This window comes from Hydra viridissima, unplaced genomic scaffold (assembly GCF_058129835.1).
Source record: "Hydra viridissima isolate aposymbiotic clone 2 unplaced genomic scaffold, HvirCarnegie_v1 scaffold_9, whole genome shotgun sequence".
Classification (NCBI taxonomy): domain Eukaryota; kingdom Metazoa; phylum Cnidaria; class Hydrozoa; order Anthoathecata; family Hydridae; genus Hydra; species Hydra viridissima.
The window spans coordinates 7,387,077-7,399,488 of record NW_028324308.1 but is presented as its reverse complement, the minus strand read 5'-3'; the positions used below and the strand labels follow the sequence as shown (position 1 = coordinate 7,399,488).

Sequence of the window (12,412 nt, the reverse complement as noted above, 5' to 3'; positions counted from 1 at the left end):
CTTTTAATGTCCTTTCAATGATCTTGTTTTAAATGTCATCTACTTTACTTTTCAGAGAACACAGATTGACTTTGTACAAAACTTTGCTCCAAAAAAGATTTTTCTAAAGAAATAAATTCTTTTATATTTAATATTTTATAGTAAACTGATTAATTCATAAAAATGCTTAGCTACAAAATTCATGGTTTTAAGAAAACTTGCAATGTGAAGCAAAGTACTCATGTATTTATCTACAAACCTTTTAAATGTATCGAAGTCTATGTATAATTTGTTTCAGCCAGCCAATTCTAACCCGAACAAATTAATCTCTAGAAATATATAGACGTAGCAGTCTGAAAATTCTGATACTTCTATTTAACCACGGAAAAGCGTCATTTCCAACCATATTTTTCACCGTTGGTTAACAATTTAACAAATTTTGCACAGTATCCATTTTTGTAGTTTTCTTTATTTTGTATCAGTTGGAGGGTAATCAAATTAAATTGATTACTTTAAAGTAATTACCTAAACGAAGCGAAATGTATTTTTAGTTTTATAAATATAAGCTCACTCATACTTTTTTTTAATTTTGTAAATATAAACTCATAAATATTTTAACTTTGTAAATATAAATTCATAAATATTTTAACTTTTTTAACAAAACTGACATCTTACTAAAAAAAAAAAAAAAAAGAAAAACAATACACAGCACAAAGTAATTCGCCTATTCCAGAAACAGAGGAAAAGATAATAGAAAGCGAAAGTGGAAGTAATTTAGAAGTGCGAATGGACTGAGTACTTGACTAGTTTTTCCATTGGTCGGTGTAGGTCAGCGTAGGTAAGAAAAAGTCAGTGTAAATAGGTGTAGACCAGAGTAGGCTTGTGTAGAGGTCAGTGTAGGTCATTGCAATTTATGTGATTTAAGAACATTCATCAAACTTGAAAGCATGAAAAATAGGAAAAAATAGGAAAAACTTTTTCATTATTATAATGAGAACTTTCTAAGATGACTCCATTAATGAACTTTAGTTTTACTCAGAGCTTACCTAAATTGCATCAGGCTATAACTTTTTTTATCGAAACAATAAACATTTTAAATATGCATATCAGGCGCAAACATCGTGTGTGAATATTAGGGTTAAGGGAAAAAAAATCTCTATATACACCCTTCTCGAACATAAAATAAACTTTTGTATAAGTACCATAAAAAAAAAAGGTTTTAAAGCAGGTTACTTAAACTGAAGAACCCAAAAAATCACGCGCTTTTCGTAGAGCAGATTGTACAACAACAAATTAAAACAAGAAATTTCCTGATGATTTGTTTTATGTTTGTTAATTAAATGGTTCTACAGAAAAATGCACAGACAGTTGGTATGTGAGAACCATTTAATTTATTGTTTTTATAACTTTATGTTATTAAAACAAGAAACTAAATAAGTTCTTACGCACTAACCATGCAATTTGTAAATTTGACAAAATTTAATTTGTACAAATCATCCTGGATCCCGCTGTTTTCTTATATCTTGTTCGCGATACTTTATTCTCACTTTAGTGGATGCCTAGCAAGTCACCAAAAGCCAGATTTTACACTATTTTCTGGGATAGGACAGTTCCACTTTATGGAGTGACGATCTTGCCCTCCGAATTGTTTTGTTTTGAACTCAACTACTAGTTCCTCAACTGGTAGTTCTTCATATGACCATGAAAAATCATGAGCTTTCACGGCTAAAGGCTTGTGTTCCATGTAAAGTTCAAATTGCGGCCAAAACTGGCAGAAGTGTGCTCTTATAAAAGTGTGATCTTATAAAAACCCTGAAGCGTGCTCTTATAAAAACACTGACATTGACTAAAATTAACCCTGTTAAATTGCAATAGAGCCATGGTTAAAGCTTGTAAGACTGCAGTCTAGAAACAGGGTTCCATGATAAACACGGCTACAAAATTACGAATGTTTTAAAGCTCTGAGCTCTGTAAAAAGTCTTCCTAACAGCGTTCAGGAATAAATTGTCGAATAAATTGTCTTTTTTCAAAAAAAGCAAGAATAATGGAGCTGCTAAAGATTTACGTGGTAAACACAAAAGAAACAATTACCCATGAACCTGCTGAACCTGCTGAACCTGCTGAACCTGCTGAACCTGCTGAACCTGCTGAACCTGCTGAACCTGCTGAACCTGCTGAACCTGCTGAACCTGCTTAGGATGTACTAATATTTAGTCATACCACAAGATTTTTTTCTAAATTATTGACATAAATTAAAGAGAGTTTCGTTTGATGATTCATCAAAACCTTTTATCTGTCTCTTTAAACTTACTATTCTATCTCTTTAAACCCTTTAAACCTATCCAAGAAGTTAGTTTTTCAAGTATCAATTATATTTTATGTCGTCAAGGTTGCAAACATCCAACCCGAAGCTTAGAATCTCGACGGCATAAAATTTTGTCCACAATTAGATCAGTTAACTTCGGTTTCATCATAATTTACTATTGCTCTTGGTCCTACACCTTGAAGTCATTCATTCAGTTCATCGGAAATAATTTCATGGCTTTCTGCAGCTCTGAGTCATTTTACATTTCGATACCATTTAGGTAAAATAATGTTTCTCAAGTTTCATGAAATACTCGGTCCAATCTTTTCACGGGAAGTTATTCTAAAATAACTTTTTTGTACGGCAATTACACTACGGACAATTTTCATATAATCAGGCGGACAAAATATTTTTCTAATTTTTTTGCGATTTCTTTTTTGCGATTGATTTGACCAAAATATGCTGTTTATGAACATTAGCAACATTTCACGACCAACTTTCCAAAAAGATTTTGCTTCTTGTTGAGAAGAAACGGTCTTAAAAATAATTACAGCGGGAATTGTAATATAACAATATAACAATATATAAACTTGATATCTGAAAGAATATCCAAAAGATCTTGTCGCCAGAATCATATAAAATATATCAAACAAGTATATATAATAAAATAAAAATACAATTGATTTAATAACTAGTAACAATGTAGAATTAACAAAAACTGAAAATAATTTTACAAATTATCCAGAGTGAAAACAATTTTTTATTTCATAAATATTTATATATATTGCCAGTAGAAAGAATATATTTCTTTAATTTAGTTTTAAAAAACTGTAAACGAAATTGACAAATCAAAATTTGGAACAACAATTTTGTTCCATAAATACGCTATGCGGAATTGATTAAACTTTGTTTGACAAAAGGGTTCAAGTAATAAATTATTATTTCGTAAAGTATATTTGATTATAGCTTTATGGGTAAAAAGATCTTTAAAAATCAACAATGATTGTTCACTTTTACAACGAAACATAAAACATAAAATGTTATAGACATTAAATTCGTAAACGTTAAGTGCTTAAACGTTTTTAAATAAAATATTTGAATGAGAAAAACGATTTTCAAAACATATTAAACGCATTGCGTGTTTCTGACGATGGTAAAGATTTCGCAACTTACTTTTAGAGGTACTTCCCCAAACAATATTTGCATAATTTAAATAGCTATGAATAAATGAGTAGTAGAGTTGAATTAAATTTTGTTTACTTAGATAGTATCTGCATTTATATAGAATTCCAATACTTTTGGCCAATTTAGTAGAAATCAAGTCGATATGATACTTCCATGTAATATTTTCATCAATGTAAATGCCTAAAATCTTGTGACCGACTCCTTTTTTATTTCAATTTTATCGATAAAAAGTTTAGGAAAATTATTTTGTAAAAAACGCTTTTTGGGGAGAGAGTGGAAAAGGATCCATTTTGTTTAGTCAATGTTTAAAGTTAACTTGTTGCACTTAAACCAGTTGGAGATGTGATTGAGTTCTTTATTCATGTTTGAAAAAAGTTCATAAATGTCACTGTTTGACAGAAGTAAATTAGTATCGTCGGCAAACATGATACTCATAGACTCGTTAGAAGCTTTATTTAAATCATTTATATAGACTAAAAACAAAAGTGGACCTAGAATAGAACCCTGTGACAAATACTTGACAAATAGAAACAAATTGTTTTCTATTTGTCAAGTAACTTTTATACCATTTTATTAATTTGCCATTAATTCCGTAGAATTTGAGTTTTTTAAGAAGAATTTTGTGATCGACCGTGTCGAATGCTTTTGATAAGTCAATGAAAATACCTAGTGTATATTTTGATCTAGAATATACACAAGGTATTTTCATAGACCTATCAAAATCCATTCGTTTTTAAAAAATTTTTTTTAAAAACGAATTGATTTTGATATAGAAGTTTATTTAAATTAAGATAATTGTATGTTCTATTGTATATAATTCTTTCTAAAATTTTCGAGAAGGTTGAAAGAACTGAGATAGGGCGATAATGACTAATATTTGATTTTTTTCCGTTTTTGTAATTTGAAGTAACTTTAGCTAATTTTAATTGGTCGGGGAAAACACCTAACTGTATAGATGTCCTGAAGACTTTATAAAGAATACATTTTAAATTTTCAAAGCAATCTATGACTGTTACCATATATTTCGTCCGCACCCGTAACTTTGTTTCTTTTGAAAGATTTGTAAGCTCTCTCAAACTCATCAAAAGATAAGTCAGAATATAAATTATCTATAAAAAGCGAATTACTTTTAGGCTCTAGGAAATCACTAAACGTTTTTTGTAATAGGAGTCTTATATGAAATATGCAGGACACTTTCCAGTAATATAGCTGAGGTCTTTTCCATCTATTGTACTTAGTACAAAATAAAAGTCAACAAGTATATACTTAGTACAAAATAAAAGTCAACAAGTATATACTTAGTACAAAATAAAAGTCAACAAGTAAAAACTTAAAAAATTGATTTAAATGTTGAGCTTTTGACTGGCAATATCAACATTTCTTTCTCTACATCGCCCGTAATTTCGTTTTTAATTTTTTTTGTATCCACTTGTATCCAAGCTAATTTTTTGATATTGTATTACAAAAGTCCTTAGGCGTACAATTATGTATAATTCATTACCACATCAATCCGGATTTTCTTATAATTTGATTTTTTTCAGATTGTATACTTTTTCAAAAATGAATTTTGTTGAAGAATGAACGGAATCCTAAGAAAGAAGAAAGAAATTTTCGTTTATTGAATTTCTTTTTGAAAAAATTTTGTGTTACTGATGTAATTCAAGATTCAGGGAGGTCTTTTCAATTAAAAATTTTATGTGTGTTACGAAACTTCTCCATAAAGTGGTTTGCAGCCCATATGATGAAGTGTTTGATTATGAAGCGTTTTTTAAATGAAACTTAAATTCGCTAGAGGGGCGCAAAATTTAAAATAAGTATCAACCCTGTGTTTCTCGTCATCCGAAGGAAATTGGTCTCAAGGACGACCCAAAGACTTTAAAGATTTGTAACTAAAGAACGTTAGGTTAAAGACTTGTAAAGTGGCGAAGTGCCCTGTGTTGACCACAACTGCTGGATTAGCAAACTGTGTGTGGGTCGCAAAAGCCTAGCTACTTTGATTAGAAAAAATCCAGAATTATCAGTAAAATGAAATCATTGTTCTTGTGGTGGCAGGCAGCCGAATTGTGACAAGACATTAAAGTTAACTCTCAAAAGAGTCTCAAGAATCCTGAAATTAAACATTTTCGTATATTTTGCGAGCCGCATAATAAAAGAAACAAGGTTTTTTAACAAATATAGATTTGCTTAACATCCGTTCCTGTCATCAACTCACACAGAGAAGTGCCGAGTAAGGAAACCGGGAAATCACCGTTCGAAGTCTGAATTAAGTTGTCCCGCTTTTAATGCCACCTTATCATATAAGAAGTAAAAGTCATTGTTACGATGAAGATTACTTCGGATCCGTTCCGTTGGATCGTAAATATGACAACGATTCATCCGATGATAATTGTTGAATATTGCGAGGAAGGAGAATTAAATTAAAAACAATTGTTGGAAAAGACGCACGCAAGATGACTCGTCCACTCTTCATATAAATAAATGTTAAAGCAAAAAGAATTAAGTTAAAATCAACAATTGAGAAAAGAAGTACACACAGAGACTTATTCAACCTATCATATAAATAAACGATAAAACGGAAGGAAGAAAAGTTAAAAACAGCGACCGGAAAAAGACTTATCCACAATGATTTATCAATCTATCACGTAAGTAAACGATAAAACGGAAAAAAGAAAAGTTAAAAACAACTGAGAAAAGACGTAAATACGAAGACTCATCAACCTACCATATAAATAAATGAAAAGGTATCGCAACAGGAAAACAAACAAAAACTATAAAAGCTCAAAAAAAAAAAAGAGTCTTACGGTTAGGAGAAGAGTTTTAAAAGGAGGAGGAAGACGCAGTTTTAAAGAGAAGTAAATTAAAGTTTTTAAGAAGAAATTTAAAGAGATAATTTTTGTGATTGAAAAAATGCTGTGAATAAAAGAGAAAAAAGAAAAGATTTTGATAATCAAAAGAAGATTTTAATATTGATTAAAGGAGAATAACCAGAAGTTTAATAATTATAAGCGTAATGAATATATGAGTGCTAACCATTACACACTAATAGATCGCTTGCTGAGTTTTATTATATAACAGAATATATTGAGGACGGCAAATAGAACCTTAGCCCTTTAACGATTAAACTTCGCCATTCCTAAGCAAGTAATCCCCAGACTCTCAACCTTGTTCCCAACCTCCGTATACCTTTCCACACAACTCTACATACCAAACCTTCCTAATCCCTTACCCTTACCTTTATCAAAACAATTAACAAACATTAAAAATTTTCATTAAAAATCGCTGCCCTCACAATATATAATATATGCTATTTTTGCATTATCATCCAAATTATAGTTGTATATATTCTTTAATTTTCCAATGTAATGGAAAACTTTATTTGATTGTCTATGTGCTAAGTAATTTTTTATTTTTTATGCATTTTTTTAAATGCATTATCTTAGTTATATATATATATATAAAAAATCCTTTTAAAGCATTTTTTAATCCACATTTTTAAGTCTTTTGATAAAAAACTCCCCAAACTTAAAATGATTAAAAAATACGCGATTAATCGATAAAATGGCTAAAAAATACGCGATTAATCGATAAAACACTAAAATGATATTACATCCATAACAACCAAATTGTAGAATAAAATGTCTTTTTCCAACTTATCGCTTGTTGGAAACGATTCACAGTAACAATAATTCAAATATAAGCACTGGTAGCAAGAAAACGGTCGGAGACTGAGGTAGCAATCATGATCTACAAACAGCAGGTGTTAACAATTGAATTCTCCAAAAATATCATCAACAGCAGTATAATAAAAGCAGGGAATCGTTTAAAAGCAAATAGGAGGAAAATTTACAAACAACAACTCAGCATATTTTGATAGTAAGTAGCAATACATTCAGAAATTAAATGAAAATTAAAGAAGAACCGAAAACGGAAAACTCCTTGAATAATTAGTATAACAATGCATTTTGGGCTATTCTTTTTTTTTTTTTTTAAAAAACTTACGTTTAAATAACGTAACGATTTAAAACTTTCATTAACGTAACAATTTACCATTCAATCTCACTTCAACAACTTTAAAAAATGTAATTAGTATACTTCTGGCCACAAGGAATTTTATCAGCAAACAGAACTTACTGTGAAACTAAAGGTTCACGCAATAGTTGAACACCTATTTACAGGTAGTTAGGTGCGCCTCAAAGGCTGATTGACCTGATCATTAAAGACCTAAATGTGAAACTAATGTAGAATGAAAAAAAACAAAAACAAACAAAAAAAACATCAAACAGTCGTTTCACCCAATCTGTTTTACAAATCCTTCAATTTTTATGCAAAAGAAATAAAGAATGCAAAAAAAATAAAGAGTGCAAAGCAAAATCACACAGTGTCAGTTTTTAAATTGTAGAAAAAAAAAAAAAAAACTAATGAAATGCTTAACACTTCGCAGAACGAAGAATATTATTAGATGGAATCACATTTGAAAAAAAGTTACAGCTTGTATTTAACTCCACAGGAGGTTGAACCGAACATCTTTTTAGACATTTTCTTAACGGTTGGTTCTTCAAAAGTAACAAAATGATTTTTTTGAAATGTTGAAATCTGCATAAAAAGCAATATAACCACTATTTCTTTAACAACCAGGGAGTCCCAGTAACAACAACAGGGACCAAACTTGTCAAAAGGGCTAAAATAAAGTTCTTAATTTTTCAGAACGCTGTGAACATCTGAAACGAGCCCAGATTTTTAAAAAATTTAGCATAAAATGTAGCATAAAAATGTAGCATTAAAATGTAGCATAAAATGTAGCAAAAAAAGTAGCATAAAATAACAATAGAAAACACATTATTTTTGTATGCAAATTTTTGCGATAACAATAAAGTGCAAAGAAAATATTGAATTCTCATTTATTTTGGAATCACATTAAGTTATAAAACAAGCAACGAACTGGATGAATGCTAGCAAACATAACTATAATAATTAGTGATTTGAATAAAAGTAAATATACATAAATACAAAACAAATAAATAATAATAATTAGGTTTTAGAACTGTAAAAGTTAAACCATTTTTTTCTTCACATCAAACAAAACATTCCTTGTTCAAGCTTCGCAGAGAAACTTAACAAACTTTATTCTAAACATTCATGGCTAAAGCTTATTCAAGTTTCGCAGAAAAACTAACTTCATGCAAACTTCATGCTAAACGTAGAAAATGTTCCATTGGTTTAATCTTCACATTTGTTATAGTGTAGAGCTAGCCTAAAAAAAACACCATTGTAATATACTCTTTAAATTTAAGTAACGAGAAAAGATAATTTTGTTATTGCGAAAATTCCCAATCGAAACTCACTAAATTCAAAAAGGCATCCTGAGGTAAACGAAGCTGAAAAAAAAATTAACAGTTTTTAAACAATGGTAAATTTAATAACTATAAATAAAATTTATTTAACAACATGTGTGTATTTGTATATAAACACTAGGGTGGTTCAAAAATAAGTTATTGCAAAATTTCATCTAGAGTGGAAGCTTATAAGGTGCCCAGATTGGTTTTATATATAAAATTTTTTCTTTTCTTCGTTCATGTTCAAGGGCGGCCCACGGGCCCTAAACTTTTTAGTTTTGATGATTTTTATCGATTTTTCAGACATTTTTATCATTTTTTACAGTTAAACCATCAAAAGTTTTAAATATCATACCACAATATTGCATTTTATATATAAATTTGAGAAAATATTAAAAAAAAATCCTTTTTTTTGTTGATTATAATACAGTTTTGTTGACTAAAAAGTCAAATAATGCTGGAAGAAGCATTTGCTGCAAGATCGCTCTTCTTGGATCCTTGTTTACTTCTCTTGTAGACATGGTTAAACAAGAACATATTTTGCCTCTTTTCCTCCTTATTGGATTTCATAATAAGCTCCTAAACCAATTTGATAGCTCTCTCAGAAGAATCATTGACTAAATCTAGAAATTTGATGGTAGTCTCAAACTCTAGATAAAAATCATTCAGCTCCCAGAACTGTGAAAGGGTTTTAAGTCACTGCACTTCCCCCTTCCCATGGTCAATCTTATCAAAGATTAGCCAAGATTGCTCAGTAACAAGAGATGCTAGGGATGGAGGCTGATCTTAGGAGTAGTCTAGTGAGTGAAGAGCCTTCTTATCTACTTCAAAACGCTCCAGTTTGAAGACATTGGGTCTGTCCAAATGAGTACTATAGAGTTTCTGAGCTAACTCGTCTCTATCAGGGTAATTCTTATCAGCTAAAGCAAACACAACTAGAACTGGACTTAAGTAGCAGTCATGCTTTGACATTGATTGGACTACTTCAGTAGCTCCAGGAAGATTTGTTTCCATAAACCTCTTCATTTCCCATAGGGCTTTTATATCATATAGAAAATTTAACGCAATATTCTATCATTGTAGTTTACATGTTTTTGTTTTTATTTTTATACTAAACCTTTATTACTTTTACCTGATATGGAGAAGCAGCTGGCAACTCAGCTCTAAGGAACCATTTAGCATAAAATATACTGACAAACATAGCCATATCAGACATTTCCTCTTTGTTCTCTTTAGTTAGACCAGGAATGTGATCGAGTAGAAGGTACATTTTCAGATAGTACAAGGCTTTAGCCATGAACCTGGCATGGCGTACAGGTCCAGGCATATAAAACCTCAACCTCTCCTCCTTAGTAACAATCATCAAAGAGAGCTCAACTAACTCCTGGTAATCTTCTCTTGATTTCCCATCCTGTGTTTTATTAATTATTGTTTTTAAACATTAAAATACATGCAAAAATAGTTAACAGAAAAATAATGTACTAGAATGAATGATTCATTTTACCTTCTTGTATGTCTTATTGTTAATTAAATCTCTGTAGAACTGTTCAGATTCCTGTTGCTGTTGGTTTATCCAGGTTTCAGGTGGAGTTTCAATCCTCTTCAGGAGCAGTATATCTTTCTCTAAATCATTCCAGACTGACTTGATTTTTTTGAACAGCTGGTTATCTGGTCCTGTAGATTTACTACTTGGGTACATCTTACAGAAGTGAGTAATATGACGCTCCAGAACATGGTGTCGGCAGGCAAGGAGAAGAAGTGGCCATCCTAACTTTTCTGACATTCTGGTATTTACACCTTGGAGCCTTCCAGTATTTGATGCAGTGGCATCGAAACAAATACATTATACTTGGTTAGTGAGACCATAATTCTCTAGAAGATCATAAATAGCAATGAACTGCTGTTCTCCAGTCCCTGAATCAATAGGGGGGGGGGGGGGGGGGGAGGGGAGAGGAGAGAAGGTGTGAGTAGCGCCCGTTTGTCATATATGTTGATAAGTTTTACATATTTATGTAGGAAATATTTTCTTATATTTACATATAAAATGCAATATTGTGGTATGATATTTAAAACTTTTGATGGTTTAACTGTAAAAAATGATAAAAATGTCATCATAAGAAAATGATTGAAATTACAAAAGAAAATGATTAAAAAAGCAAAATATTCGGTTTTCCTAATTTTTATCAGGTTCATTCAGAAATTTTACATAGAAAATTTTATTAAGAGTGCATTTTTATTTGTTTCTATTACTCATTCTGAGTTTACTGATGATTTTTTTTTTTCCCCATTAGTTTTAGGGTGGCCCACGGGCGTTGAAATTTCTGAAAAATCGATAAAAATCATCAAAATTAAAAAGTTTAGGGCCCGTGGGCCAACCTTGAACATGAACGAAAAAAAAAAAATTAATATATAAAACCAATATCTGGGCACCTTATAAACTTCCACTCTAGTTGAAATTTCACAATGACCTATTTTTGAACCACCCTAATAAACGCACAGGCACGCACGCACGCACTCAGTCATCTAAAGTTAAGGGAACTCTAGAATAAAAAGCAAAAACGTTTAAAACAGTTTTAGCTTAAAAACCCTTTACTACTAATTGCTAAAAATTGTGAAATAAATTGATATAATTGAAATAAATAAATTGAATTGAATAAGTGAAATTCGCGTTTTGTTCTCTTTTAAATGTTTTTTTGTATGAATACAAAACAGTATTCGAAGCAAAAGCAAATTTTATCTTAATACCGTTAATTTGTGGAACAGCGCTGCAGTTTAATCATAAATTGTTCATTTCGAATCTGGCTTTTAGTCAAGGAAGACGTGATAGACTTACGTTACATAAAAAACTACAAATGTTTAGTAGAAACTTAGAGTAAAACTATAGCTGAAAGATGACAAAATGGTACGTAATAAGTTTTCAAATAAAAAATCGTCGATGATTATAATTCTGAAACAACACAAAGTGTCTATGCAAAAACTATAAATTACCAAAAGCTACTATAAGTCGATTACATAAATATAAAGCTGAAGGAACTGTTGTATTCAGATGGACTCCCGAAGAAAAGTACTCATACTGATCGCAAAATAATTAGGTACGTGAAAAAGAATCCATTTGCTAGTGTTGGAGATACAATTCGCAAACTGGAACTCGATATTTCAGAAAATACTGTACGGCGTCATTTGGATGATGCAGGGTTGTTGATATATCGTGCAGCAAAAAAAAACAAACTCATGTTGCAAAGAAGCGAAAAGCACGTTAGATGTACACAGAGGCTCGCAGAAATTGAACGGTAGAACAGTGGAGGCAAATATTATGGTCGGAAAATAAGTTTAACCTAAATCCTATTGAGAATTTTTAAAAACAACTGGATGATAAAGTACGTTTACATGGTAGGCTCAGAAATGCTGAAGAATGATGTCAGGAAATTCAAGCTTTTATTTGTGACCAAGCACAAATAAAACAAATTCAAATTGACAAACTTATTTTGATCAATGGATGTGCTCTCAATTATTCTGTTTTCAATGGATGTGCTTTCAATTATTCTGATAGTTTTGGAGTTGAAAATAATAATATAATTTTCTTTCTGTATTTTTTTTTTGTTATATTGCT

At 30.6% G+C, this 12,412-nt stretch overlaps 1 long non-coding RNA gene across 1 annotated transcript; it reads right to left on the bottom strand.

Moving 5' to 3' along the window:
• Positions 1-8,308: 8,308 nt before the first annotated feature.
• LOC149883812 (uncharacterized) lies at positions 8,309-10,705 on the bottom strand. Its single transcript, XR_016455588.1, has 2 exons — positions 8,812-10,705; positions 8,309-8,720 (listed from the first exon to the last, which is right to left on the bottom strand). It is a non-coding gene; the product is annotated as an uncharacterized LOC149883812 (long non-coding RNA).
• Between the last annotated feature and the right edge of the window lie 1,707 nt (positions 10,706-12,412).